Source organism: Gallinula chloropus (genome assembly GCF_964237585.1).
Source record: "Gallinula chloropus genome assembly, chromosome: 10".
NCBI classification, from domain to species: Eukaryota; Metazoa; Chordata; class Aves; order Gruiformes; family Rallidae; genus Gallinula; species Gallinula chloropus.
Genome location: NC_140095.1, coordinates 12,755,227 through 12,766,251, shown reverse-complemented (window position 1 = coordinate 12,766,251; position 11,025 = coordinate 12,755,227).

Here is an 11,025-nt window from a genome sequence, read left to right as displayed (position 1 = left end):
TGACACAATGGCTGTTTACAGTTTTTAGTATTGCTCATTAGTAGGTGTTCTGAACGTGCAGTCTCTGTGAAGTTCGTTTTACTGTGTGACTGTGGCAGTTTGCTCTATTGAACGACTGGAGTATCGTATGTAAATGTGAACTCACACACAGAATGCTCTCAGTTTAAAGGGCAGTTATTCTTCCACATCACACTTTTTTTTTATTGAGCCCTTTCTATCTTCACTTTCCAACGAGTCTCTCTTGTAGAAGAGAGAAACATGAAGTTTAAAGAATTTAACTATCACTTCCTATTTCACCTGTGATTATGTGTGTCTAATTTTTCAGTTTTTTAAGTGTGAATGGAAGATACTAATTAAATCTTAGGGAAGGATGAGTGACTTTATCTGTGAAGCAGTGCCTGTTTAGTAGAGAGAGTGCTAAAATGTTCTGTATTTTCTAGCTTTTTGATATTGGTCCTCTAAAAAACAAACAGAAAAAGAGATTATGAGATGCTCTTCATTCACTGCAAACTGATGAAAGGACAGATGAGTTGGAGAGACTTGACTTGCAGCCTCAAAAAGAGCTGCATAAATGTTTTCCATTTTTTTTAATGGGTCCATGTTTTCCATTTTTTTAATGGGTCCATTCTATCTAGCAAGTAAATAAATAAAGAAAAACATAGTAGTTCTGAGTCACTTGTAAATTAAGTATTTAGTCAGCAGACCTTGGCTCTGTTCCCGTGTCTAGGAACACCTCTCTATTTGTGCTGGGGGAGGAAACCCTGTTTCACATATCATTTCAAGGTACAGTGTCAGAAGAAGAGGAGATTATTTGCTGTTTCAATACAGGCTTATCAATACAGTTTTCAGAACCAGATAATACAATGCCTGTTACATTGTGCAGTATGTTGAATTAGGAGATGCATTTTCAGTAGAGTTAGGGCTTAAACTGCTTTCTGCTCCACACTTGTGAATTTGTACATGTTCACTTTGGAGTGCACAGGTGTGAAATTTTGCTAAAGGATCTTGTGTGTGCATGCATGTGAGATTAAACTATAAAAAGAGTAATAGAGATGTATCAGATGAGGTAAACCACCACTTTCTTAAAGGCACTATATTAAGCTGTTGATGCAGATACTTTTGACTTGAATATATAAATAGAACTTACACTGGCTCAGCCAGCCACCACGTTACTGACATATTTCTCTTGTAAAAGACAATTGTCTATTGTTTCTGACTTTATGATTTGAAAAGCAGCTATTTCTTTTTATGCCAACATTGATTTTATATTCAAATTGTACCCCTTTTAATAGCTTAATTTGCTATAGAAAAAAATACTAGGGTTTTACTTCCCAGATAGCTCAAAATGAACATGACTTCCATCATGAATTACTGATCTACTGGATTTAATTTTTAAAGATTTTTATCTGGAATTGCACTGTGCTACATTCATTTCTAGCAGTTACTGCTATAGAAGACTTATCACAACCAATTCTTTTTTTTTTATGTGTGTTGGATATTGGCAGTCAAATTTTTCCTGAAGGACTTGGGCTGCTCATAACATCCAAGTGACCTCCAGGTCTCTTCCAACCTAAATTACTCTGTGATTCAAACTGTTTTTTAATGTCCTTTAACACAACTGCCCTATCTCTGTGACTCGAGCTGGTATCTGACCTTCTCCGAGTGTGTACTGATAGCCTGAATGTATACTCTTAGAACAAAAGAAAACCAACCCTGAGATTAACTTCATTATTTGTAAATCTTCTTGTATGAAAAGTTGTCTGATACCTTATTTTTTTAATGATGTCTTGCTATGGCATACACTGAAGCTTCAAAATGTTACAGAACTGCTGCTGCCTTCAGAGCGTGCATGAGATGTCTGTGAATATTGTGGATTCTGGTATAATTCAAACCCAAATTGCTGATAACCTGAATGATCTCAAGAAAACACATAGATTATATTCAGAGAAACGCATGCAGGGTGGACATGCATGCTAAAGCTGCCACGCTGTTTCAGTGTGCACATATAGACTCTAAATCTGCATGCAGATGATATGCATAGAGCCAAACTCCTGACTGCAGGGCAGGTTCAGTGCCACTCTTGTGAAGTGCTCCTCAGTGCTGTGAGAACCTCATCACTGATGGAAAACAAAATGCACATGGAACTTGACAGGGGTTGAAAAGTTTATGGAGAGTTTGGTGTGCAATAGAATCACTTTTATTCCTAATACTAAAATCATGTAGGTGAAGTGATGCAGTTGACCATTATTTTTTTGCACTTTGGCATTTATAAATATTTATATGTATTTAAGAATACGTGGGTGTGTGTATGCATATACATATCTATATTAAGGAACCTGCTCAGTTTTGTAAACGTGAGCGTTACTTTTCTTTGAGAGACTTTGTATAGTGTTAACACTACTGCAGTATACATAAAGAGTTTATTAAATATGTCTAGAAATAAGTGGTGGTCAACACAGATACAATCTGTAATCTTAACTGCTCACCTGAAAAATTACCAAAAGGGATCTATGGCTATCAATCAGATTATTTACCAGAAACATTACATTAAATATATGAACACTGAGTAGCTGGATGGCATTGCAGAAATGGAGTATGTTTTAAACAGCTCATTTCATCTGTACTCGTATCATTTTTCCTCAAACCCCAAAAAACCCACAAACAACATAGAGAAGCTTGGGCTTTGGAAATCTGGGTAAGCAAGCCTGGAAGTGTGCTTTGAGGAAATACTGTGATATGACAAGTCTAGGGTTTTGTATTTAAAAAGACAAGAAATGAATGTCAAAATTAAGGCTTTGTCTGCATGGATCATACAAAATAAACTAATAACTGGAAGCTAGTGTTTGCAAGCAGCAATGTAAAGTTTCCAGTAAAGGTTTGCATTTTTTTTGGTCAAAACCAATGAAAATTAAACTCGACCTTAACTAGAAATTAACTAGTTGGTTGGGAAGTTTCAAGAACTGTTAGGAACCAGAGGGCTCTTGAGGTTTTCTTTGTCTTTTTTTTAAGTCCAAAAAGAGCATAAATGTTTATTCAACATTAATTAAAAAAAAAAAGTGATTCTGTATGTTTAATCCTTCCTTCCTGAAGGAAGGATCTTAAATGCTAAATCATTTTTATTTTTAGATCTGTTTGTATTTGGCTTAAGACTCTTAATTTTATAAGTGAAGTAGGATTTAGACATTCAAACCACAGCCAACATCCCGAGTCTCTGAGACCTGAGTGGATGACCCTTCTTCTGGCACGAGTGCAGCCCCCTAGTTTGGTGGGTGCTGGAAGTTCAGATGTCCAAGTGCAGACAAATCTTTGCTGACTGTAATGGAGTAGGGGTTCAGTCTTGCAGCAATACAGTTGGTGTGGAGAGTTTCATTTGGACTGTGACCCTTGAAATGGAAGTACTTTAAGGAGGGGGGGGTGGTGGGGTGTAAATGCCGAACAGCCTTTGTCTGTATATTCTGTATGTCATATGGATTCTATCAGGGCTTGATGCTGAACTTAGTGATACCATATATTGGGAACCAAAATTCTTTCCTGGGATGTGTATTGTCTAATTCCTGCTCAAAATTAGTTTTGATCCAGGAACACCTGCACCCAGATGCAGAATTTGGACTTGAGTTCCTAGAGATGAATCTGGTATCTTTTTTGCTTTTCCAGAGTGTCTTTGATTATTTTTTTTAACATGTTGAAATACGACAAAAAAATTGTATTCTGGCTCATTATTTTACATATATATTTTAGATTGTCTATTACATGAGTGATACTGATGTTCTAAAAGCTTATTACACAGCTTATCAAATCAGTTTTATTTTTTGCCTGCTCTGCATGCTAAAAAAGTCTGGAGCTAAACTAATATTTAGGTAAATCATTTTTTCTCATCTAAGTGTTGGGGGAAAGTGGAGAAAGAATCATCATTTCTGTTTGTGTTCTATAAAATGACTATTTTTGTAGCTAAAATTTTAGTTGTTGGATTTCAATCCCACAGTGTTGCTTTGTGGATATAAATTTACCTGGGTCCGCTATTTCAAACAGTATATGTATAACAAATCCAGTATAAAATGAAACTAATAAAATGCACTCTTCTGCAATTTGTTACTGAAAATATGGCAAATTATTTTGGTCCAAGAATTCAAAACAAAATAGAGGAAAATGCATTTAACTATTTTAAGTTTTTATTCCTTGATGCTGCTGCTTATTTTTTTAAAAGGTGCTTGCAGTTTTGCACAAAAGAAATCAACTTTATTAACTGCTGGGTTTGAAGCACTTTAGGATTGTTCTAAATACAAATGGTAGATGGTGTGAAAAGGAATGACATCAAAATGTTCAGTGCATTGAAATTTTGGTTGCAATCTGTGCTATCCTGATAGATTTGATCAGCGTGTTCATTTCAATACAAACCTGTTTTCAGAGGTTTTAAATGGGTTTTTATGGGCTGAAATTTAACAGCATGGTAAGAGACCGTTTGAGAAGCATGTTGTACTGGATGCCTGTAGGCTGACTTGGATTGCAATGTGACTACCTACCTATGATATAAAGATACTACAAAGATACAACGACATCTGTTCCCATAGCAAGATCCACTAGCTATGAGTGCTGACATCCTTTTTCTTAAACAACCCAACCCCTTCTTACTGATGTTTGGCTACTCATCATAAGATAGTTGTATATGTTGTGATAAAACCAGAGCATCAGCTTATTGGGACTCCTCTGCAGTAAATGCTCTGTGAATACCACGGGGAGATGTTGTCCCTGCTCTGAAATACTGATCCAAAACCCTGAGGCTTCCTGCAGTGTACTTCATACATGTGTGTGTTTCCCAGGCTGGGTCAGTCTATAGTTCAGCACTCCATGGTTTCATAGGAAGAAAGGAATCAGGTGAGAACACCACTTTATGTTCACTCCCTGACACAGTAGTAGTCACATTTGTTACTGAGAGCAAATCAATTTAATACCCGTGAGCATATGCCATTGTACTGTCTTCTAATGGGGAAAAACCTTTTTGAAAACCCAAGTGTGTCACTAGCTTTTCTGTGAATTCAGATGCTTAAATTGGTGCTACTTTTTTAAAAGAAAATGTAACAGGTGGTTAGCAGCATATTTGTCTCTTTTTGATACCTATATTTTCTTAAATGGTGGCAAGCCAAACTTTATAATGTGCATTTTCAGCTTCATCGGATGCCCAGATTTTCCTAAAGTAAAATGTTTAAACTCCCATGGTAGTTACTGCTTCTTTGGAGCTATTGCTTTCCAGTCTTTTATACACTAATTAGTAAAATGAACACAATTGGATAGGATAGCAATAAATAAACATCCTTTTCTTTAAGTGATGCGACCTGTTGGGTTCCCCGGGTGGTTTTAGCAGTCCAGTGTAACCAGGACACCTAAAGAAGAGTGAATGGGATACCTGTGCTCAGTTAACTCAGTGCAGCAAAGCCTTACCTGGTTGTTAAGATGATTCATAAAGATTATACAAATCTTCATCTATTTTAAAGAGGGAATAACAAATAGAAAGGATTAACTGTTTTCGTACAAATTCAAATGTTAATGCCAGAGGATATATTCTATAGTGTACTGCAGAACACATACTATTCCAGAGTATAATAGGCTCCTTGAGTGATTTATTATGAAATCCAGTTTTATCTAATGACTCAAAAACAATCCCCTGCCAAAAAAATTAGTTCTCAGAGAACTTCTGTTGAGCTGCCTTTGAGATGTAACTCTCCTCAGAGCGCGGCTGGGTTGGCCTCTCCTTCCCACCTTCTGTGTACCAAGTCTCACTCCAAGTAGCATCAAGCCCTATCACTTGTTACAGTGTTCTGGTTTTTATGGCCTTAATCTTTGTTACAGTGTGGTGTATAATTTCAGAAGAAAGATGTGCTTTGAAGTCTAATTATACCGATACATGTGGCCTCTTCTGCCTATGAAATTAGGCTTTGATTGTCATATCTCATTCTCAATGCTTGTGCAATAGGAACATGTTCCTTTCCATGCAGTGGCTATTTTGTCTGATGCTGGACTTTGTTTTCAGGGTGACCAGAGAGTTGGGTTATTTTATGGACAGCAGTCGTGCTGCCTTGTTTTTTTTGGATTGGTTTTCTTTAAGGAGACTAAAATTTCATAAGGGAAACTGTCAATAACTAGTTCTGAAGTGCTAGTTAAAGCCTCATACTGAAGCTTTTTGTTTTGTTTTGTTTTTTCTCCAAAAACCTTATCGTAAAACAATACTAAAGCCACTGTAAAATTACAAATAAATATGTATACTTCAAAGATTTGAGCAGTCTGTCTTATTTACTGTAGCAGTGATTTCTTTTTGTTGATTCTTCCTGTGTGACATGGAATGTTTTGTGTAACCCAGTGATGTATGACCTTAGTTACCTGAAAACACAAAGTTTCAGGTTCCACTTAGGCTTCCACTTAACACAAAAGTATTGCCATGAAAAATGAATGCAGAACAGCTTTAAGGGATTGATTTGAGCTGCTTTCTCCTGATCAGCTGAAACATTTGGGCACATTAACAGCACTTGGATTTACTGCCAAGTTTATTTTGAAATTTGGGGTTTTGTTTTTAAATCACAGAAGCTTGCCTGGTGATACTGACAGATCTGTATTCCCATCCATGCATTTAAACAGTGTTATAACCAGTCTGTCAGACTTCTTAGCAAGTGCTCTGTGTTTTTATATGTATGTATAGAAAAGGACTTGAGTTTGCTCCTCACCTTGTGCTCAGACAACGTGGTTTCATTTTGCTCTCACAGAACAAAAGGGGGTACAGCCAATTCGAAGAAGTATCTCTGTGTTGTCTGTGTTCTGAGGAAGAGGTAAATGTTCTTGCAAAGAGTATGGTGTGGCTTCCAGGCACTTCGTGAAGCTGCCTGCTCTGACTTCTGGACAGATGAAGTACAACTTAGCTGCTGCTTGATCTACCTGCTTTTTATGGAGGTTTGCTAATACTGATGGAAAGGTTGATGTAGCTGCCCTTCTAGGTACATGGCTGGGGCACTCAGCCTGACTTTGGCATTGTAAAAGCTTCGTCTGTGACAGGTTGAAATTATTTTTACAGCAGTGTGGCTAATTCTTGTCTGGAGAACTTGTTTTATCTCTTATCTACAGGGCATTGCAGCAGAGTATCCAGATGAAGCTGGGATGCCTGGTAGGTCCCCAGACACCCCTATATTTGATGATAGGATATTTTTCAGGCTGCTTCTTCAGCTACAGAGGAAGAACTAATTTGTTAAAAGGAGGAGAAAAGACCAAAAAGGAAGCCTCATCAGTATGATGATGTGCATGCAGGGAAGTGCTTTACAAAGCATTCCCCAAGTGTGTACTTTGCCCTGTGCTGTATCTTTTCTTCATGGTTCCTGAAGGTTCCTGAAGTTGGCAGGATGGCTCTAGAAAGGGAAGGAACTGGTTAAACAAGACCCACATAATTTTTGAGGCAAGTGGGACTTCAGAAATAGGTTTCCCTCATATTAATGAGGTCTCAAAAGATGGAAAAAAAAATAATTAGGATGTAAAAAAGAAACAAAAAGAATATAAGTGTGTGGAATTCAAATTAAACTGTTCTGTCCTCAACTGCTGTGAGGGTAAGGTGGCAAGGAAACAAGTAGTGGTCAGTGGGTGAAGGGTTGGCCAGCGCACACGCTTGGGACTAAAGGGCAGGGCCGCCTCCCTCCACAAACCATGGTGATGGGGTCAGACTTTGGTTCATCTGTGATCTTACACCAAGCAGCCTGCTCCCGTCTGGGGAAGGAGAAAGCCATCTGTGCAGTGTCTGTGTGCACATAGTGAGTTTAGTGAGGCACTGAGCTATCAGGCAGGTGGTCACTGATGTTTGATCTTGCTGCAGAGCAAATAACGAGCCACGTGTTTTTCCTCATATAAAGTGTAATTTAAAATTCAGTACAGATTTCAGTCTACAGCTGCCATGGTTCATGTTAAAGTTCTTCTGCAGTGGGTTAAAAGAACAGATATTTTCTCAGTATTAATGTGTATATGTCATCAATGCTGGTGACAAAATAGTTATCCCATTGCTTGGGCGGGGAGAGGTGGTGCTGAAGAGAGGTGAGGGAGTGAGTCTGCCTACCAAGATGGTGAGGGAGACTAATTATAACCCAGAGGAGCAAATGGTGTTCTGAGGGACCTCCTCCTCCCTGAAGGAATATTCTTGGGGGGAGCTGACAGGAATTGCACAGCAGCTCTGGATCCCAGCACAGGGATCCCAGCTATGTGAGGGCTGCTGGGATCTACAGGGAGACACAAACTTGGTCTCATCCTTTCCCTGTATCTGCCTCTGGCTGACTTTAGGATGCAGGTGTGAGCTCCACGTTCCCAAAAGCCTGCATCATAGCGATGTGACTTGTGGGGTAGCCAACAAGAATGGGGTCCCTTTTTTAAAACTGCTCAGCCACTCAAGCGTTTGGTGTGTCAGTATAGGCCTGGAGGCCAGGAAACCTCCCCCCCCCGGGTGCTTCCCTGACATGCTGTGTGGGCTGGCTTGGCACTTGGGAGTGCAGAGTGTCTGGAAGTGGAAAGGAAGCATCCCAACAAGTGTAGGGATCCTGGAGTTCAGGGATCCTGACTTGGGATCACTAACTCCCTTTATTTACAGTTGACGACCTGGATGTTACTGTTGGGTTTCTTATTTCACCTCTCAAACTGGAGGGAGCACTGTGGAAATCAGGATGTGGCCCTCCCTCTCCCTACAGCGTACATAGCTCAATTTCAACCAGACCAAGCTCCCGTTTATTTCCACCTGTTAATTCCCCCAAAGGTTTCGAAAAACTCTTCCATTTCTTTCTGGAGCATTTCATTTCTTCTCTCTGCATCTTCCTTTGCTCTCTCTGCGTTGCGCGTTTTCATCTCCGCGAGACTGTACCACCTACGCTGCTGTCCCAGTTTGGAATGCATGCCCTTAATCTCGGACTGCAGCTCTCTGCTCCGCTGCTCCAGGCTGTTGGAGAGACAGACAGACAGACAGCGTAAATCACAGATTTAGTTTTTCCTTAATAAAGCTGGAGGCTTTTTTTTTTTATAGCTGGCCTTCTTTAAACATGCGCTCCCATAAATCCAAGTTCGAGCATTCCAAATACTTTTCCAATTTGTGGTGGCATATATTAAAAGCTGCAGTTTTTAGTTATCCTCATGATAAATATAAATAACTATGTAGCCAAAGGAGGCGGGTTGGGGGTTGGGTGTTTTTTTGTAGTGGGAGTGCTACAGTAGTCTAACCACAAATGGCAATGCAATATATTTTAGGAAACACCAAGCATTCTGCTTATAGTGCAGTTCCTTTGAACTGCAATAGAAAACACAAGCAGAATAAAGCAAGGAGATTTATAAAACTTCTTTCTTAAAGCCCAAACCCTGGGAATGTTTCTTTTACTAAGAAATTGATGAACATATCTTTGACAAAGATTAAATGGATTGGGTTTTTTCTCTACACGATGTTCAAGGCAAAGTATAATTCAACATTACCCACCAGCCATCTGTTGCAGTGATGCTTGTTGAGTTATTTTATGGTTTAAAGTTAATTTACACAACATACCTGTAACTGATGAACAATACTGTATTTTCAATGTTCGTTCCCTTTAACTACACAAAAGAAAAGCAGTGCTCTGGAAAGGAGAGCCTGGAAATGTTCCTGCTTTTTTCTTTTCTCCTTCATAACAAGCTGTGGCTAAGTCTCTATTCAATTTCTAATCTTAGAAATTGGGAGAATGCTTATGAACACTTTCCTGCAAGTTGTTAAAATTCATGACTTCCAATTTATAAAGAATAATGACTTACTGCTAAAAGTGCTGAGAAGCCTGACGTTTTTCCCTAGAGAAAAGCTTAATATTGGATTAAGGCAGGAGAGAAAAATCCACAATAGACCAGGAGCTTTTTCAAGAGCTCTGCACAGCCCTGTGAAAAAAAAATCAAGTTCTTATAGATGCTCTGGAGTTTCTCAAGCACCCCAACTGAAAATGAATTCAAATAACTCCAAATAATCGTTAAGGTGATACTGGATCCTGTGTGACAGCCACACGCGTATGTGCAGTGGCACCCACAGACTCTGCAGCTCGCAGATAAGGACCCTGCAGTATGTAGCTTGCAGAGTGGGAAGAGACTCCTGGTTTTTAAATCCTTTACCTTGCAATTTTAGACTCGTACTCTGCCTTCTGCCTGCTCATCAGCAGCTTCAGCTTCGCCAGGTCCTTCTGCGGGGAGGTTGGGTTTGCCGCCGCATCACCGCAGGAAGCAGAGCTATCACCGTTGTCTCCTGGGCCGCGTCCTGTGTTTTCCTCATCCCATAAAGCGCGACTTAGGGCTGTGTTGGTTTCTTGGGAGTCTTCTGGGTGAGCAGGTCTTGTGAAATATCTGGGAGGGGGATTTTCCTCAAACATGGCTGAGCAGGGGGGGCTGGCTGCATGTGCCCAGCCAGCAGCACGCCCTGTGCCCTCCGGGTGCCGTCAGAGACTCAAGGCCTGTTCTGCTTTAGAGGAGACCTTGTTTTCGTGTCTGTCTCACTCTGCCTTGTCCCGGGCTGTGAGAGTTTCCTTCCTCCCTGCAGCTGTCTGAAGCCATTCAAATACTTGGAGACAGTCCATTGTGCTGGAGCCTGGCTCTTATTTCAGGGTCCAGCTTCGCTTTTTGTGCATGGTGGGCTGAGGGCTGCTCCCATTCCCTGTCCACTCCCTTTATTGTCATGGCTGGATTATTCTCATCCCCAAGACCCACTGTTGCTTTCTGACCACAAAGCTCCTCGCTGTAGTTCATCTGACATCTCCAGGTGTCCCCTTCAGTGTCCAGGTGACGTGTCCAGGTGACATCTCCAGGTGTCCCCTTCAGTAGCTTCTCACCCCCAGAAGCTGAATTCACACCTGGGCCTGGGCCTGGGGTTGCACAGGGCTTTCAGGGTACCCCGCTTTGCAGGCTGTGAGGACAAGGGCTCCTTGTCTGGCCCTTGGCACACGTTACAAAGGAGATGTTACATCTGTTTGGGCTGCACGGTATCTGGCCAGTCTGCCATGAGAAAAATTGCGTGGC